The 18612-nt window shown below is 35.0% G+C and overlaps 1 protein-coding gene across 4 annotated transcripts in view; it reads right to left on the reverse strand.

Moving 5' to 3' along the window:
* The window catches only part of Nmdar1 (glutamate ionotropic receptor NMDA type subunit 1), a 190667-nt gene extending 178425 nt beyond the window's left edge, over positions 1-12242 (reverse strand). For all 4 annotated transcript variants that reach the window (XM_090165421.1, XM_090165420.1, XM_090165423.1 and 1 more), the window contains exon 1: positions 12033-12242. The gene's annotated coding sequence lies outside the window, so the exon portion shown is untranslated. The remainder of the gene's footprint in view (positions 1-12032) is intronic.
* Between the last annotated feature and the right edge of the window lie 6370 nt (positions 12243-18612).

The following is an 18612-nucleotide window of genomic DNA, read 5'->3' on the forward strand; positions in this document are numbered from 1 at the left end:
AAGCTCCGGAAGAATAAACTAACTCGGCACTGTGCGTAAATTGCAGGGAGGCTATTCTCTAATTTATCTCGATCTCCCTCTCGTTGTCGACTCGAAGTCGATCTCGAAGGCGATCACTTCGATCGAGAAGTCATTTCTCGATAAACGCTATTCTATACTTCATCGAAATCGACTTCGAAGTGATACATCTCGACTCTCAACAAGCGAGTAGACCACGTGGGTTCTACATATTTCCGGTTGTAATCGCGCATAGGCTCTCTATTTTCCGACCAATAAGAATACACCATCACAAAAACAGCTGATTACAAACGCCCATGTTTTATAGTTTAGAGAAACGATATTTATTTTCATTGTAATACTACAGTATATATTTAAAGTCCAAATAGAGCTCGGCGAAACAGATAAATTAACCGCTAAAGTTTTGATTAACCATAAAAATTACGATTAAGTGTTTATCCATGGATATTATCCACGGCTATATAGCAATTTAACATGTAAAATAATCGTTCTTTTTCGGATAATTTTCGTTTGTGGATAAAAATCGAGGGGCTAACCACTCTTAAATAGTCTGTACACCGGATTACGCTGACATTACCACTGCCAAAGGCAGGGACTTCAAAGATTACGCGTAATCCCATTAGTACAGTCAAAGGTACGGATCTGTACACCGATTACGCGGAGTGATCAGCCCCTCGATAAAAATGAATAGAGTTATTATTTCTTATCCAAACGCCGAGCTCTAAGTCCAAAGGATTTATTGTTTGGTCTCTTATAACTCTTTATCTTTGAAAATTACGCCTATTATCGATTTCTAACAATACAAGCCGAGCTATAGCAAGCGCCATTGCTTTTTTCCCTAAGAAAGATGGTTTGGGTAGTGGTAGCTTTTTGCCAACACGGGAGAAGGGGGGGGGGAGGGAGTTAAAAAGAACTACCAGCTCGATGATTGGTTGAAACCTCTGTCGCAAGCGATCTCGTAAGCTTCGGACACGACGAGATCGACTTCGAGAAGTCCATCGAATTCGAGTAGCATTTTTCGACAAATATTTTATAGAATAGCGTGTTTCGACATCTCGTGAGAACGATTCGAGATCGAGCGAGATCTCGATCGAGAAGTGCTTGCAGAATAGGGTCCCAGGTAAGAGCTCCTTAAGCCAGACATATTTCACTTGAGACCAGCGTCGATTTAAAACTTTAAAAATTACCGAAGTCTTTTATCCTGAATAGTTTCCGTATTTTTCTGAGAAAAAATATATTTTCATTCTCTGATTCTCTTAAATGTTAAGTGGATTTGATTTAAGAATTTCCACGCAATTCTTAATATTATTTTTAATTTAATTTTATAATTGCACAAGACACATGGTCCAATACGTTTATGCAGTTTCTATTTCCTACGTAATAAAGTCCTATTAGGATAGGTCCCTGTAGACCAAGTCTAAAGCTGGTTTCACACTCGACGGAAAATTAGCAGCGTAAAGTTGACCGTTAGCGGTATATCGAATGAGAATCAATTTTCAGCTCGGCGTTTATTATCATCTGTCCGGCATATTTTCCGTCGAGTGTGAAACCAGCTTAAAACCCCTTGAACGCTTAGGCGGTAGTCTAATGGTCCGGCGGGTTTTTTTATCATGGCTTCTTGTCCAATGCTGGGACGGTTAAATAACGATATTTCATTGGAAGTCACGTTTTGATTTGTTGGGTGGTCTTCTTTGTTTCTACGTTACATTTGGTCATTAAATATTTGTTTAAAACTAATTGAAAATTACTGTCATATGTAACGGATTTGGTGAAATAAATTTATAATGCTAAATTTATCCCTCACGTAATCTAAACAATTTAAGGCGTTAAGCTGACGACACCTTAGGCTACAACTGCGCAGACTAATGAATATACTTGGGACTGCTGAATAGATTAATTAGTCTGTGTGTTTGCAGATAATATCTTACTTAGATATTATCAAATTCGTTATAGTACGGAAGAACTAACGTTAATGATAACCTAATTAAGGACAAACCCTAAGAATGTTTAGTAATGTTTTCTGGCACCAGATTGCGTAAGGACTATCTCAGCATTGCGATCTATTGAGTAGAGTTAGGCTCAATTGAGACGAGTAAGAGCCTGTAATATCTCGGCCTCAAAATAAGCCAATTAGCAAATAACGGTCGTTACGAGTAAAGATGATTTGAAACTGTAATAAATATTATAAAACAAAAACTATTAATGAAATGAAATGCTTTATTTAAAAAGCAAGTGTCGGCTCGAAGTCAAGTAGCTCTTTTTTCAACAGATGCCGCTAGCGCCGACATCAAAACAAGACAGTTAAGCTACATTTTTACCCAAAAGGCGTATTACTTATAGGTGCCCCTCGCGTTGATTCGATCGTTTGTAAATTGGTCAATAACATAAAATAAGTAATTTTAAACAAAATAAGTCGCTAGATGACTTGGCCTATGTGGTGCCTTGGGTATTAGCCTAGCTGATTATTATTATTATTATTTTTACATGGGTTATATAACTTAGCTTAAAGTCCACTAAATAGGGTATAGTTGTCTAACTAAAATGCTCTACAATGGCTCACTGACGACGTTATCATTTGGCTATTTGTAATTTTAGCTTCTTTTGCCATAATAGATGTAGTGTTTTTCGAAGAATCGGATAGATTCATGGCCATCTCTAATAACAGGGGCCTTTTCATAATACAGGTGGCCATAATAGAGCCGACAGTTGCTCTAGTTGAAGTAGCTCTTTTTTCAACAGATGTCGCTAGCGTCGAAATCAAAAAAAGATGTTGAAGCTACATTTTGACCCAAAAGGCGTTACATAAAAGTATTCTTCGCGTTGATTGGTTCGTTTTTAAATTTGTCAATAACTTCAATTGTAGTAATTGTTTACAATATATTTTATATGGGATATATAATTTAGGTTAAAGTTCACTAAGTAGAGTTAAAGTGGTCTAAATATAATACTCTATAATGGCTCTCTGACAACGTTATTGTTTCGCTATTTTTAATTTTACTTTCCGTTCCCATTAATAGATGGCTCCACGCTCTCCACGAAAGTCATTTTTTTCGAAGATTCGTATAGATTCATGGCCATCTCTAATAACAGGGGCCTTTTCATAATACAGGTGGCAATGATAGAGCCGATAGTTGCTTTAATATGAACATCAGCAGAAAATAAATACCTAAACAAAACGGAATAATAAGTATCAAGAACGATGACTAAAGTGTGACTTGAAACGTCTATTTGAAATATTTTATTTCTAAAATAATCAAATGTGTTGGGTACATATTTTAAATTATTACTAATTTCACAAAATAAATTAAACCACATCTTACGTCATTCTCATAAAAAATTTATTTAAAATTTGGCAAAATGTTTATTTAGTTGGTTCGCGAAGCTTAAGATTTATTAAAATAGAGGGTTAGTCAAATATTTGCTCGAGAATGAATATCAAAGTTTCGTCTCCAAAAAAAGAACGATTTTACCCCCTGTAATCAAACTGAAATAATTTAACTATATTCACTCTAACCTATAGTATAGTATAGCTCAACTTTGTTGCTGAACTCAAAATACGTAGCTCAATGATGCGCAAATAAATTTACCCTTATTTCTTAATCAAATCGCTATACTTCAATTTACGTTATTTACGGTAGACATTATTAATATTTTGAATTATTTTCATTTAGTTTTATCAATAGTAAATGAATCAAAGTTATCAGACTGCTATACTCCCGATGTTGGAGGCGTTTTCCTTATGAAGTTACATTTTGACCTCGAATTTGAAATTTTGCGCGCTCCAACGCCGAAATAAAAACGTTTTTGTTTTTATGAAACCATTTTTTATAAATAGAAATAGCTATACCCACGATTCCCAAGTGCAATTTATCGCGTCCAGGGCCGGATTAAGACTATATGCGGCCCTAGGCCCAAGTTAATTTTGGTGCCCCCTTTCAATAGCGAGCGAAGCGAGCTAGGCGCTTCCTCAATTTATAATTGAGAAATGGAAGGAAAATTCATTTTGCTGCCAGATTTAGAATGTCGTCAGGGGCTAGACGGAAGTCCGTCAGAGAATGTGATAACGTTTTTGGATCATAGGGGTGGACGCATTTACTAAAATTACTCCGAAAAATATTTTGTGAAAAGCAAATGATTAAAGTTTTGTACTTTTATTTCTTTCGAACCCTCTTGGTGCCCCTTGTAGGCTTGGTGCCCTAGGCCCAGGCCTATTCGGCCTATTGGTTAATCCAGCCCTGATCGCGTCAAAAGACGGGGATGGAAATTAGCTTTTATTTGACTCGATTTTCTCAGAATTTTCATAAGGAAAACGCCCTCCGATTCTGAGCGCCATTTCGATAACTTCGGTTCATTTACTTCTGGTTTTATTCAATCGAAAGGATGTATACGAAACATATTCGATTTAAATATTTAGAACTAAGCCTCGGTCTTAAAAACCCTCGATGTGTGTTAACAAACAATGTTTTGCGTAAATGTTGGCTCGTGTTTTTAAAAAATGTTCAATAAAAATCGAATACATTGATGAAACGCTACTATGGCTAGTATTTTATCATTTTTTGATATCAAATATCAAAATAGGTACCTTCAGAAACGAAGTAAGTGTCAGCTTCTTGGCTTTACTATTCGTATTTAATAATTTCTCACTATTTAGTCGAAGTAAGCGTCAGTTTTCATGACAAAAGCGTTTCCATTTTTAATAGGCCTTGGTCTCAAATTACAGGGCTCCCAGCTATTTTTTTTTTTAAATATTATAGGAATTATGGGAAATTTAATAGAAAATATAGGAATTTATAGGAACATTTTTAGCTAAAAAATATTAATTTATACGAACATTTTAGCTAAAAATAGGAATTTATAGGACCATTTTAGCTAAAAATAGGAATTTATAGGAACATTTTAGCTAAAAATAGGAATTTATAGGACAATTTAGCTAAAAATAGGAATTTATAGGACCATTTTAGCTAAAAATAGGAATTTATAGGACCATTTTAGCTAAAAATAGGAATTTATAGGACCATTTTAGCTAAAAATAGGAATTTATAGGACCATTTTAGCTAAAAATAGGAATTTATAGGAACATTTTAGCTAAAAATAGGAATTTATAGGACCATTTTAGCTAAAAAATATTAATTTATACGAACATTTTAGCTAAAAATAGGAATTTATAGGACCATTTTAGCTAAAAATAGGAATTTATAGGACCATTTTAGCTAAAAATAGGAATTTATAGGAACATTTTAGCTAAAAATAGGAATTTATAGGACCTTTTAGCTAAAAATAGGAATTTATAGGACCATTTTAGCTAAAAATAGGAATTTATAGGACCATTTTAGCTAAAAATAGGAATTTATAGGACCATTTTAGCTAAAAATAGGAATTTATAGGACCATTTTAGCTAAAAATAGGAATTTATAGGAACATTTTAGCTAAAAATAGGAATTTATAGGACCATTTTAGCTAAAAATAGGAATTTATAGGAACATTTTAGCTAAAAATAGGAATTTATAGGACCATTTTAGCTAAAAATAGGAATTTATAGCACCATTTTAGCTAAAAATAGGAATTTATAGGACCATTTTAGCTAAAAATAGGAATTTATAGGACCATTTTAGCTAAAAATAGGAATTTATAGGACCATTTTATCTAAAAATAGGAATTTATAGGACCATTTTAGCTAAAAATAGGAATTTATAGGACCATTTTAGCTAAAAATAGGAATTTATAGGACCATTTTAGCTAAAAATAGGAATTTATAGGACCATTTTAGCTAAAAATAGGAATTTATAGGACCATTTTAGCTAAAAATAGGAATTTATAGGACCATTTTATCTAAAAATAGGAATTTATAGGACCATTTTATCTAAAAATAGGAATTTATAGGACCATTTTTGCTAAAAATAGGAATTTATAGGACCATTTTATCTAAAAATAGGAATTTATAGGACCATTTTAGCTAAAAATAGGAATTTATAGGACCATTTTAGCTAAAAATAGGAATTTATAGGACCATTTTATCTAAAAATAGGAATTTATAGGACCATTTTAGCTAAAAATAGGAATTTATAGGACCATTTTAGCTAAAAATAGGAATTTATAGGACCATTTTAGCTAAAAATAGGAATTTATAGGACCATTTTAGCTAAAAATAGGAATTTATAGGACCATTTTAGCTAAAAATAGGAATTTATAGGACCATTTTATCTAAAAATAGGAATTTATAGGACCATTTTATCTAAAAATAGGAATTTATAGGACCATTTTTGCTAAAAATAGGAATTTATAGGACCATTTTAGCTAAAAATAGGAATTTATAGGACAATTTTAGCTAAAAATAGGAATTTATAGGACCATTTTAGCTAAAAATAGGAATTTATAGGACCATTTTATCTAAAAATAGGAATTTATAGGACCATTTTATCTAAAAATAGGAATTTATAGGACCATTTTAGCTAAAAATAGGAATTTATAGGACCATTTTATCTAAAAATAGGAATTTATAGGACCATTTTAGCTAAAAATAGGAATTTATAGGACCATTTTAGCTAAAAATAGGAATTTATAGCACCATTTTAGCTAAAAATAGGAATTTATAGGACCATTTTAGCTAAAAATAGGAATTTATAGGACCATTTTAGCTAAAAATAGGAATTTATAGGACCATTTTATCTAAAAATAGGAATTTATAGGACCATTTTAGCTAAAAATAGGAATTTATAGGACCATTTTAGCTAAAAATAGGAATTTATAGGACCATTTTAGCTAAAAATAGGAATTTATAGGACCATTTTATCTAAAAATAGGAATTTATAGGACCATTTTAGCTAAAAATAGGAATTTATAGGACCATTTTAGCTAAAAATAGGAATTTATAGGACCATTTTAGCTAAAAATAGGAATTTATAGGACCATTTTAGCTAAAAATAGGAATTTATAGGACCATTTTATCTAAAAATAGGAATTTATAGGACCATTTTATCTAAAAATAGGAATTTATAGGACCATTTTTGCTAAAAATAGGAATTTATAGGACCATTTTAGCTAAAAATAGGAATTTATAGGACCATTTTAGCTAAAAATAGGAATTTATAGGACCATTTTAGCTAAAAATAGGAATTTATAGGACCATTTTATCTAAAAATAGGAATTTATAGGACCATTTTATCTAAAAATAGGAATTTATAGGACCATTTTAGCTAAAAATAGGAATTTATAGGACCATTTTAGCTAAAAATAGGAATTTATAGGACCATTTTAGCTAAAAATAGGAATTTATAGGACCATTTTAGCTAAAAATAGGAATTTATAGGACCATTTTATCTAAAAATAGGAATTTATAGGACCATTTTATCTAAAAATAGGAATTTATAGGACCATTTTTGCTAAAAATAGGAATTTATAGGACCATTTTAGCTAAAAATAGGAATTTATAGGACAATTTTAGCTAAAAATAGGAATTTATAGGACCATTTTAGCTAAAAATAGGAATTTATAGGACCATTTTATCTAAAAATAGGAATTTATAGGACCATTTTATCTAAAAATAGGAATTTATAGGACCATTTTAGCTAAAAATAGGAATTTATAGGACCATTTTATCTAAAAATAGGAATTTATAGGACCATTTTAGCTAAAAATAGGAATTTATAGGACCATTTTAGCTAAAAATAGGAATTTATAGCACCATTTTAGCTAAAAATAGGAATTTATAGGACCATTTTAGCTAAAAATAGGAATTTATAGGACCATTTTAGCTAAAAATAGGAATTTATAGGACCATTTTATCTAAAAATAGGAATTTATAGGACCATTTTAGCTAAAAATAGGAATTTATAGGACCATTTTAGCTAAAAATAGGAATTTATAGGACCATTTTAGCTAAAAATAGGAATTTATAGGACCATTTTATCTAAAAATAGGAATTTATAGGACCATTTTAGCTAAAAATAGGAATTTATAGGACCATTTTAGCTAAAAATAGGAATTTATAGGACCATTTTAGCTAAAAATAGGAATTTATAGGACCATTTTAGCTAAAAATAGGAATTTATAGGACCATTTTATCTAAAAATAGGAATTTATAGGACCATTTTATCTAAAAATAGGAATTTATAGGACCATTTTTGCTAAAAATAGGAATTTATAGGACCATTTTAGCTAAAAATAGGAATTTATAGGACCATTTTAGCTAAAAATAGGAATTTATAGGACCATTTTAGCTAAAAATAGGAATTTATAGGACCATTTTATCTAAAAATAGGAATTTATAGGACCATTTTATCTAAAAATAGGAATTTATAGGACCATTTTAGCTAAAAATAGGAATTTATAGGACCATTTTATCTAAAAATAGGAATTTATAGGACCATTTTATCTGAAAATAGGAATTTATAGGAACAATTTGGAAAAAATAGGAAATTATAAGAGTATATTGAAATTATAGAAATTTATAGGAACTCTGGGACCCCAACCGTTGATGTTTTCGGGAGTACCGGACCTAAGCCAGAGCTAAGCTCTATTTAGAAGGCAAATTTTTCCCAAACGTTAAAGGGAATATAACCTCAGGTATTTAGTGTGGAACACCAACGTTTACAGTTCTGTCCACTCTTGCCTTTGGCTTTAGAAGGGTTTGGCGCCACTGTACAGGGAAATTTTAAAAATTGAAGGGGTCTTCCGTAAAGATGGCTTTGCGGGTTATATTCCCTTTAAGGCTGTTTTCTAATACATTATTTTTAAAATTATAGGCATTTCTAGATATAGCTATAGAAAAGCTAGAAAATTTCGAAAAAATAAGAAATTATGAGCATATTGAAATTATAGGAATTATAAGAACTCTGGGAGCCCAGGCCCCTCTCTACCATTGGGCTACCTAGGGCTAAGCAATCAATGGATGCAATCAACGCTAGGGGTACCTATAAGTACCGACTTTTGGGTCAAAATGTAGCTTAAGCATCTTGTTTTGATTTCGACGCTAGCGACATCTTTTGAAAAAGAGCTACTTCGCGTCGAGCCAATACTTGCTTTAAAATGTTACGATACTTGCTTTAAAATATCAGGATACTTGGAATGTCTAACGATAAATGGGCACCGTGTTGTGAATGCGTCTGCAGAAACGGTTTAAATGCCGTCGAATGTAAGACGTAGGGCGTATTTTCATGAGAATCATCACGGCTACCACCTAGCTGAAGAGTGGTCTGTGCTGAAGCGAAGCTAGCGCGTTTCCTTATCTCAAAATGAAAACATCCTAGGTCATAGCATCACCCGAATCAAATTAATTTTTCATATAACTAGAATTAGCGCGGTACCAGAAGATCGATTTTTAAAACTGGAATTTTAACTTTACATTTTTGGCATAACAAAACACTCGAATTTTAAACGTCAAAGTTCACCATGTCAGAGAATAACGGAAAGTTAGGGAATTATTTAACGTTTTAAAAATGGAGGAAAAGTCGGGGAATGTATAATAATCTTATGAAGGTAATTTTGCTTTAAGGCCGAAGTAAGTGGTTTTGTGTTTCTGGGAAAAAATAAGAGATGGCGCTGAAACACGTTTCTTGCAGGTGTTGTCAGAAAAATATGTTTATTTTAATTTCATGTGATTTAGTTAAACTCATTGTACTGTTAAAGTTGAGAGCAGCGCGCGCATTTAAAAAACGTACTCGCGCTGAAATATTAGCTCGCGTAATACAACGATACTTAAAGGGAATATAACCTGCAAAGCAATCTACACGGAAGACCCCTTCAATTTTTCAAATGTCCCTGTACAGTGGCGCCAAAAATTTTTAAAGCCAAAGGCAAGAGCGGCCAGAGCTGCAAGCGTTGGTGTTCCACACCAAATACCTGAGGTTATATTCCCTTTAAGCGCGTTACATTTCAATTGACGGATTTTGAAATGACGTTTTAGCGCGCGACACTACAGGTACATGTCTTGGGCACACAGCCTTCTTTGCGTGCTTTTTTGACCATAAGATGTAGAGGTATTTTCACGCGCAAAATGAATTTTAAAAGCCGTCAATTTTGCTATTTTTTAAAATATAGTGCAGAGCGAAATACGTTATATAGCCAGTTTCTTAGACAATTATATCGGAAACATAATTTTTACGTAAATAAATATAGCTATTCAGTTTCATTTCTACGTCTTAAATCCTTAGTCGGAGTAATGTTACCATGTATGTATCCGCCGGTAAAAACGAAGCCAATAAGAAATAGAAATATCGTCTGCTAAAACACCCTACGACTGGTGTTTTAAATCTGCTTGGTAGAAAGGTCAAATTCGTTGATTTACCATAAATATCACACTCGCTTTAAGCTAGTCACTAACTCGATTCTATCAACAATTTAATCTTAGCTAGAGGTGGACCCTTTTCTTATTAATTCTACAACAAAAGGCGTCAACCATTTACGCTAAATTAAATTTCGCTTGTTCTGCAACAAGATGTGTACACACCTTTCACGCTGAATTGAACTACTATCCTGTTTTGGAACAAAAGGTGTACACACCTTTTTACGCTTAATTAAGTTATTATCTTGTTCTGGAAAAAAGTTGTAAGCCATTTACGTTAAATTAAACTATTCGCTTGTTCTGGAACAAAAGATGTACACACCATTTGAGCTAAATTAAACTTCGCTGGTTCTGCAACAAGAGGTGTACACACCTTTTACGCAGAATTGAACTATTCTTGTGTTTGGAACAAAAGGTGTACATACAATTTACGCTAAATTAAACTATTCGCTTGTTCTGGAACAAGAGGTGTACACACCTTTTACATTGAATTGAACTATTCGCTTGTTTTGCTACACAAGGGGCACACCATTTACGTTAAACTATTCGCTTGCACTGGAACAAGAGGTGTACACACCTTTTACGCTGAATTGTTCACTTGTTCAGGTGGAGAGAGTTACTCTACACCGTGAACTATTCGTGAAGGTCAGAGTACTATTAGTGTTACACTTTCTACTTCACCTCAAAAGTGGGAGTAAAGAGAGTAAACTGATAAAACCAATCTACTAAAATGACCACAGGTAGTCATTTTGGGAAAACCCTTTTACCCCGACTCGAACAATTTCCCACCAGAGGAACTGAGGAAAAGGAAGTTATAGGGTTACTCTTCTTACGGTACCATACTCCCAAATACCATTAGACATTTCTTACTATGTGCGATCATAGGCACCAGTGGCGGACTGACCGTTCCTGAAGTGGGCCCCTCAAACATGATAGCGTTATAGTTGTTAAAGCTGGGGCCCTTTGTCTTCTGGCAGCCCAAAATATTAGACCCAGTCCGCCACTGATAGGCACCCTTTGAGAGAACTGGTTCGTGCGATTGTGGTGACTTCTAGCCAAGACTCTAACAACTACCGATTTAAAAACTTGTAACGTTTACAGGTGGCAGCACTGTCCAACGCAGGCTACCAAACTTATTCATCAGCGCCTATTTATCAATTTAAAACCAAAGATCGAGCATTTAAAAGTTATATGAATAAATTATGAAGACTTTATGCTGATTCATTCAAGAATAATTGACGTAAGGGCTTTGGTAATTGTGCCGCGGTTTAAGAGTTAAAACCAAATTGATTAGGTTACGATCAATACCGGGAGAAAAGGCTTAATTTGTCCCCGTGATCGCGTCACCGTAACGTCGACAGAAAGATAAGGTTTTTAATTCCGAAAGAGCCAGAAATTAACCACGCCTATAATTAGCATCCAACGCCCAGTTCCGACGACAAACAAAAAAACAAACGCGAATTAAGAAATAAGGAAATTAACGACGTTAGGCTTAAATTTGGAGGAGGCGTAAAGGGTGGAAAACTGTAGCGAAAATTCGGTACACGCCTAGGCCAAAAATATCAATCATAGTTGTCATCATTCTCGCCTTAGACAAGTCCCAGACTACAAACACGCAGCGTACACCTTGACGTCAGATGCTTTACCTTTTTTTGTCTCTTTTAGGCTTAAGAAGGGCGGTAAAAAGGATCCCCCACGCAAGATAATATGGACTAAATAAAACGTTCTCACTTACCGTTCATTTCGCGCCCCGCGAATGATAGTTGACCTATTAGCTGAGGTCACGAACTCGCCCGGTTTTTCCGCATTGGGGCTGAATTCGAAACAATTTCACCCGAATTTCACAGCCGCAGAAAAGGGCAACATTCTTGCGCGGGAAGCGAGCTTTTGGCCCTAGCGGCCTGCAGATCGGATGCAACGAGAGAGAGAACGCGAAAAATAGCGATGGAGATCCGGAGAGGCTGCGGAGAATGCCCGGCTGGCTTGGAGAAGCGAAATCGAGGGCGGGATGAAATGTTTCACCCTCCACGTTCGGGCGCTGATGGAGGAGGGTCGGACCAGGATGGGGATGGGAATGGATGCGTGCGAGGGGGTGGCAGCACACCTCTGAAGGAGCGAAGGCGGCGCCGGGGGGGGGGCGGCTCGACGTAGTAACTGGAAGAAAAAAGATGCTTCTCGGGAGCGGTTTCCGATAAATCGAGGGAATGACGTTCGCTTTTGAAATTCGTCACAAATATTGTGGCGACATCTGTATTGCGTTGTCAACCTTACTATAATTAAAGATAATATTACTTTTCGATTTTCTCCGTACTATAATTTAAATCGCGTACTATATAGCACGCTTTTTGCGATAATTTTACTATATTTCTGATATTTGTGCGATAATTAAAGAAATTTTAGAAAGTAACTCTCTTTTAACTTAAGAACGCTGTTTCCAGTCTGTTATATTACTCCTAGTAGGCTAAGAATGGAAATATTATACTCCTTGGAGTGTTTGGTTTGTAGCTTCTTAGACTCGCAAATACAGCCGACTTATCAAGCGAATTGTAGGAGTGAAATAGGCGAGAATAGGCCGTGGAACTTGGAAGTGGGTGACACAATATATATGTCAGTACGGCCAACTATGATCATGTGCTACCATCGTATAGCAAGTAATCAAACTGTGTACTTTAGTTTTATAGAAAATTCGATTATTTTTGGGTTTGACCTAGCGTCAAACTTTTTTACAAAACATATTTTATCAAAATATGAGCAAACGATACAAAAATGATATTAAATGCAAGTATCATTATTTATCACGTCAAATTTACGAATAACGGTGAGGAAAAACTAATCGCGTCTGCTTTAGCCCCCCCGCAAAAATCCCTATGAGGCCCCCCTTTTTAATTTTTTATGGTTAGCGCCCCCGCCCCGAAGCTCGAGGCCCCCCGCACCACGGGCCCTGCGGACCATCAGCTACGCCACTGGCCGCTACCTATCTAGGTTTCAATGACGAACAAAAGGGGGCGTAGCGATAGTTTTCGGTCGCGAATAATTTCAGTTTTGGTACCTGGCAACGCTGCATCTGTACTTGTTTTTTTCGGATTTCATTCGTGGATATTCAAAATATAAGTTCGTTGTTGCAGAACCTTTCCCGTAGACTTAGGCTAGGCACCCACTGGCTCTCCGTTTCGTATCCGTCCTGCCTTCCACAAGACATTGTCTCCGTTACGGAGCAAAGGCTTGTGGAAGGTAGTACGTAGACGTTACGAAGAGCGGTGAACGCTTGGCCTTACGCGAGTTTCGCTTTCATGAGTCGCAAATATAATTTCGAAATTCGATGGCAACAATGTTCTTGTATAATTTCTGAGGCAATATACTTTCGAGATCCGGTTTCACTCTTAAAATTTATATTCACAAATATCCGGCCTAAAGAGCAACCAAAGTGGCGTAGAGAAAACTAACAAGGAGACATCCCGAAGTGTAACCCACCGATTTTGTTCAAACTCGGGGGATTGGTAGACCTTCATGTAACTTGAAAAGTGAATTTATTCAATGGGCAACCGTTTTGCCATGGCAACGAAAAATGTTTTTGACAACACAAAATATTATATTTCCCATTGAAAATAACATGGGATTTTGACCTCAAATTGATCAAAAGTTGATCAATTTTGATGTTTTTTTGTCAATTTTTATCAATTTTTCTATTTTTGGCATTTTTGAAATTTTGAAATTTGTTTAAATTTTTCACAAGGGGGGGGGGGGCTAGGAATCGGTCAGAATCTCATGTTATTTTCAATGGGAAAATTTTCATTTGTTGTTGTCAAAAACATTTTTCGTTGCTATAGCAAAACGGTTGCCCATTGAATAAATTCCCTTTAGGATTTTTCAAGTTTCATGAAGGTCTACCAATCCCCCGAGTTTGAAACAAATCGGTGGGTTACACTTCGGGATGTCTCCTTGTAAGTTGCAGAGTCTTCTCAAACTGCATCGTACCACTGTCGGAATAGTTTAAATAAACTAGGCCTTTTTGTCGGAACATTTTCCGTATTTTTCCGAAAAAAATTAAAAAAAGTTTTCATTCCATGATTCGTTGTATAATCAGTTGCAGGCTAAGAAAGACAAAATATATAGTACAGTCGGCGCAAGGATACCTCAGACCATTTCCGGACAGTCGACCGCGCGTAATTTAAATTTGACCACTTTACGGTCAATTTCAAATTTCGTGAGTTTCATCGTTTTTTCGCGCCATCTAGGAACCGAAATTGGAATCTATTTTTTAATTTCATGTTGTCATGAGTTTAATTACTGAATGCAGCTAAAGAAGGTTCGATAATTGAAGCTCCAAATATTTTAAATAGCCCAAGAGGTTACTATAAAAAGCACGATAAAGGTTTATTGTTAAAAAGTAAAGATAAAAACATAATTTTAAACGTCTATAGCTCATTAAGACAACGTTACCCCAAAGAAAGCGTGGTAACTATTTTAAAAGAAACTGCCGATTTAACTGGTAAGACGTAGAAATAAATTAACAAAATTAAATAATTATAAATACTATTTTAAATTTAAGAATGATAGGAATGCCTTATCTTTTAAATTTGCTCACCACCACAATTATGAAATTTACAAATAAAGATTCCAATTTCGGTCTCTAGATGGCGCAAAAAGACGACAAAAAGAGCAAAATTCGAATTTCGCGCGGTGGAATGACCGGAAACGATCTGAGGTATCCTTGTGCCGATTGTACTATATATTTTGTCTTTCTTAGCCTGCAACTCACTATAGTATATTATTTGCAAATTTAAATAAAGCGGCATTTTATTTTTCCGGATAAAATAACAACACTAAAAAACACGGTGTAGTTTAAGCCATAGACATTATGACATAATAAAGAAATAGACACCTTACACGGAGTTTTATTTGCCAAAAATACATGGGAGCGATAATCAGCAGACAACCGGCAATTGTTCCTGTGGTACTCCGTGTAAAACGCCATCTAACGCTTAACAATATTTATCGGGTTTAAAATCAGACGCAAAAACTTAAGCGGTGAATTTGAAAAACGGGTTTACGTTTATGACATGGGTAACATGTTTATGACATGGGTAACATGTTTATGACATGGGTAACATGTTTATAATTAAATAACCAAGTTTTTGTGATTTTTTTATTTTAAAAGAAGTAGAAAAAGTGTTTTCTACTGAAAATCTTTTTATATACACAATCCTAAGGATTTGGGTGTATTAGTCTCACCAGAATTGACGGCTTTTAAAATTCACTTTGCGCGTAAAAATACCCCTACATGTTATGTTCAAAAAAGCACGCAAAGAAGGCTGTGTGCCCAAGACGTGTACCTGTAGTGTCACGCGCTAAAACGTCATTTCAAAATCCGTCAATTGGATTAGATCTAATTCTGGTCTCACGTACAGTGTAGCCGTTGCCGCCGATGCCACCGATGCCGCCGAGCCCGCCGTGTCGCGCATACCTCTTCAACGGTTATAGTGCAGGCGTTGTTGTCAAAAAAAGGGTTCCGCTTTGATGCTCTGTTAAAAAATATTTAACTCTAGATTATAATATAAGGGTCATTAACAAAAAATAAAACCAATGTTACCACTTTGGCAGGTCCGTTTAAGGGGGTGAAAATGGGGGATGAAATTTCACTTTTCGGAAAATGGTTTTTAATTTATTTTAAAGCAACTAATTAACTAAAAAATTTGCTCTGAATGGCATTTGCTTACGAAAAGTGTGGCGCATTTATGTCAATTTTTGGAAATCGCTCAGTGGCGTCGTTTAGGAGGGGCGCGTCATAACTCTCATCCCCCTTTTCTTAAATCTCATTCATGGCCGGTGGTAACAATTATAGATATTTTTAAAAATTAAATGCTCGTAATATTTATTTAAAATAGTTTTCGGGGCTTTCAAAAACATATGGAATTACCCTTTTGGCCCACTAATAACGTTTCTAGAATTTTTTTAAGGTACCCCCTCAAATCATAAATCTCGCCACTCATGAGAAATAATTTATTTTGTTTTAGGTTTTTTATTACTATTGATTTATATTATTGCAGTATCAAATAAATATAGTTAATTACCAATACTACTCGAGATGTATAAATTAATAAAAAATAATTAACATCACAAAAAGTACTTTTTAATTTTTATCAGGTACGTAACGCGATTGACTATTTACATATATTGTGATCATTTTTAGAAAAAAACACTTAAAAAAAAGGAAATTTTTTAAGTCGAAAAACGTCAAGAAAATATCTATTCTTCTTCGTCGTCAGATATCTCAAAATTCAATATTGGAACATTTTGTCAATTATCACCACAAATACAGGCGTCTGTGCAATGCAGGTCATTTTTTCGACAAGAACAGTTGCCTTTACAGCCACTTTTACGCCCATATTTTATAAGCTCTAAGAAAGCTTCGGGTGCCGGTAACTCGAAGCTTGTAACCGCCCTGTAGCCAGCCCTGGATTAACCATTAGGCAAAAAAAGCAATTGCTTAGGGCATCAAGAAATATAGAAATTAGGGGCACCATCGAAATTTTATTCATTAGGAAAAACTAAAAAATGTGATAATTATACAATGGAACTAAAACTAAATAAAAAAATAACTATATCAGTATAAATATATAATATTTATAATAATATACTCCTTTGAAGCGTCTACTGACATCGGCAATTCGCCAAAACGATTACCTCCATAAATATATTGAATACCGCAGGCCTGGTGGCGGGAACAAAAAGGCTACATGAAATGTTTGGCTATACTAAATATACTAAAGTCACGTATTTTGGTAAAATGTGTATTTATTAAAACTCACTGTTCAGTAAATACATTTAACTCGGAAAACATTTTGAAATAATGGTAGTCTGGCATCATCTATTATACTTTAGTATAGTCAAAACATTTCGTGTTACCATTTTGTTATCGCCACCAGTTTTGCGGTATCCAATATATTTATAAAGGTACTGAGGTAGTCGTTTTGGCGAATTGCCGATGTCAGCTGTAGACACTTCGCCTTATTTCAGTAGCGGATTTAATATAAAATTTAATTTAAAAAATATAAAAATTTATCCTACAAAATGTATCTCATACACGTCAAAAAATTAAGTTACGGAGTATAATATAAATAAAATATAAATGCATCTGTATTAGTATTATCCAAGATTCCAAATAAGAATTTTGTTTTCCTGAGTCCGGCGTCTACTAACTAATGAGAGGGGGGGGCACCAACATTCTTAAATTGCTTAGGGCAGATATTGGGGTTAATCCGGCCCTGCCTGTAGCTTCCCGGGTTGTTATCAGTTTCCATTCTGAGCTTTCTGGAAGTGGTAAGCGCGGGTGATTTTCTCGCGAACCTTTCCAAACGCAGCACAGGTAATGCGCTTCTATTATATGGGGTTTCATTGCGCCCCTGGTAGGGGGATGGTTTAACCGTGAAAACTACGCGAAGAATAAAGCTGCCAACGTAGCATTTCGTGGGTCTCGGCCTGCTTCTTCGAGCTGTTCAGTGAGCATACATATTTCTAAAGATTGTCCTCGATTGTTTGGTTCGGTAGCGTTGCCGGCTTTCCCAAAGAAGAAAAGGCATTCTAGATGGAATCATTGCTCTTCAGATATCCAAAAAATTTCCCGTTATAGCCGATCCTGTAAATGCACGGTAACCAAGTATTGCCCGTGCCCGATCTTCTCCTAGGGCACTGTACGTGGAAGCGACATTTAGTTTGGTGTCACCCTTTTTTAAGAAAAATGTGGTCTTATATTGGTAATAACGGGAAAAAATATATAAGTAAAAGCAAAACATCGGTGTCCGGAAATTCAACAAAGAGATTGGCTGTTTTCTTAACATTGAAAGCGTGTAATACTAGGAGAGTGTCGGCTTCTTCGTGCGAGCGTTCTTCGATATGTGTGTCGACAGGGACATTGGCCTTGGTAACAGAGCCATACGTAACAAAAAACATTTTAAATTTATTCGACTGACTGCGACTGTGTGCTAAATATATATTATCCCAAGTATCTTGTTAGCTCTGCTTTCGTTTTAATTGAAGACAACAAGAGGAACGTGAGCGTTATTAGTCCAGCCGTTGATGTGATAATAGGTCGAGCTATTATTTGTGCGTTTATTTATTGTTTGTGTTTTGAGGGACCCATTCTTGTAGGTATCAAAAACCAAGAAATGGCCATCTTCTGAATTGTGAGAGTAAATAAGTTTCCTAAATCTTCGCAGGTTTTAATTTGTTCATTTTTTTCATTGACTGCACTACTGCCATACCTCAAGGGGTCGGAGTGTGCAATAACTGGTGACTTTACCGGGGAGTCAGGGTCC

This window comes from Leiobunum rupestre, chromosome 2 (genome assembly GCF_980474605.1).
Source record: "Leiobunum rupestre chromosome 2, qqLeiRupe1.1.hap1, whole genome shotgun sequence".
In the NCBI taxonomy this organism is placed as follows: domain Eukaryota; kingdom Metazoa; phylum Arthropoda; class Arachnida; order Opiliones; family Sclerosomatidae; genus Leiobunum; species Leiobunum rupestre.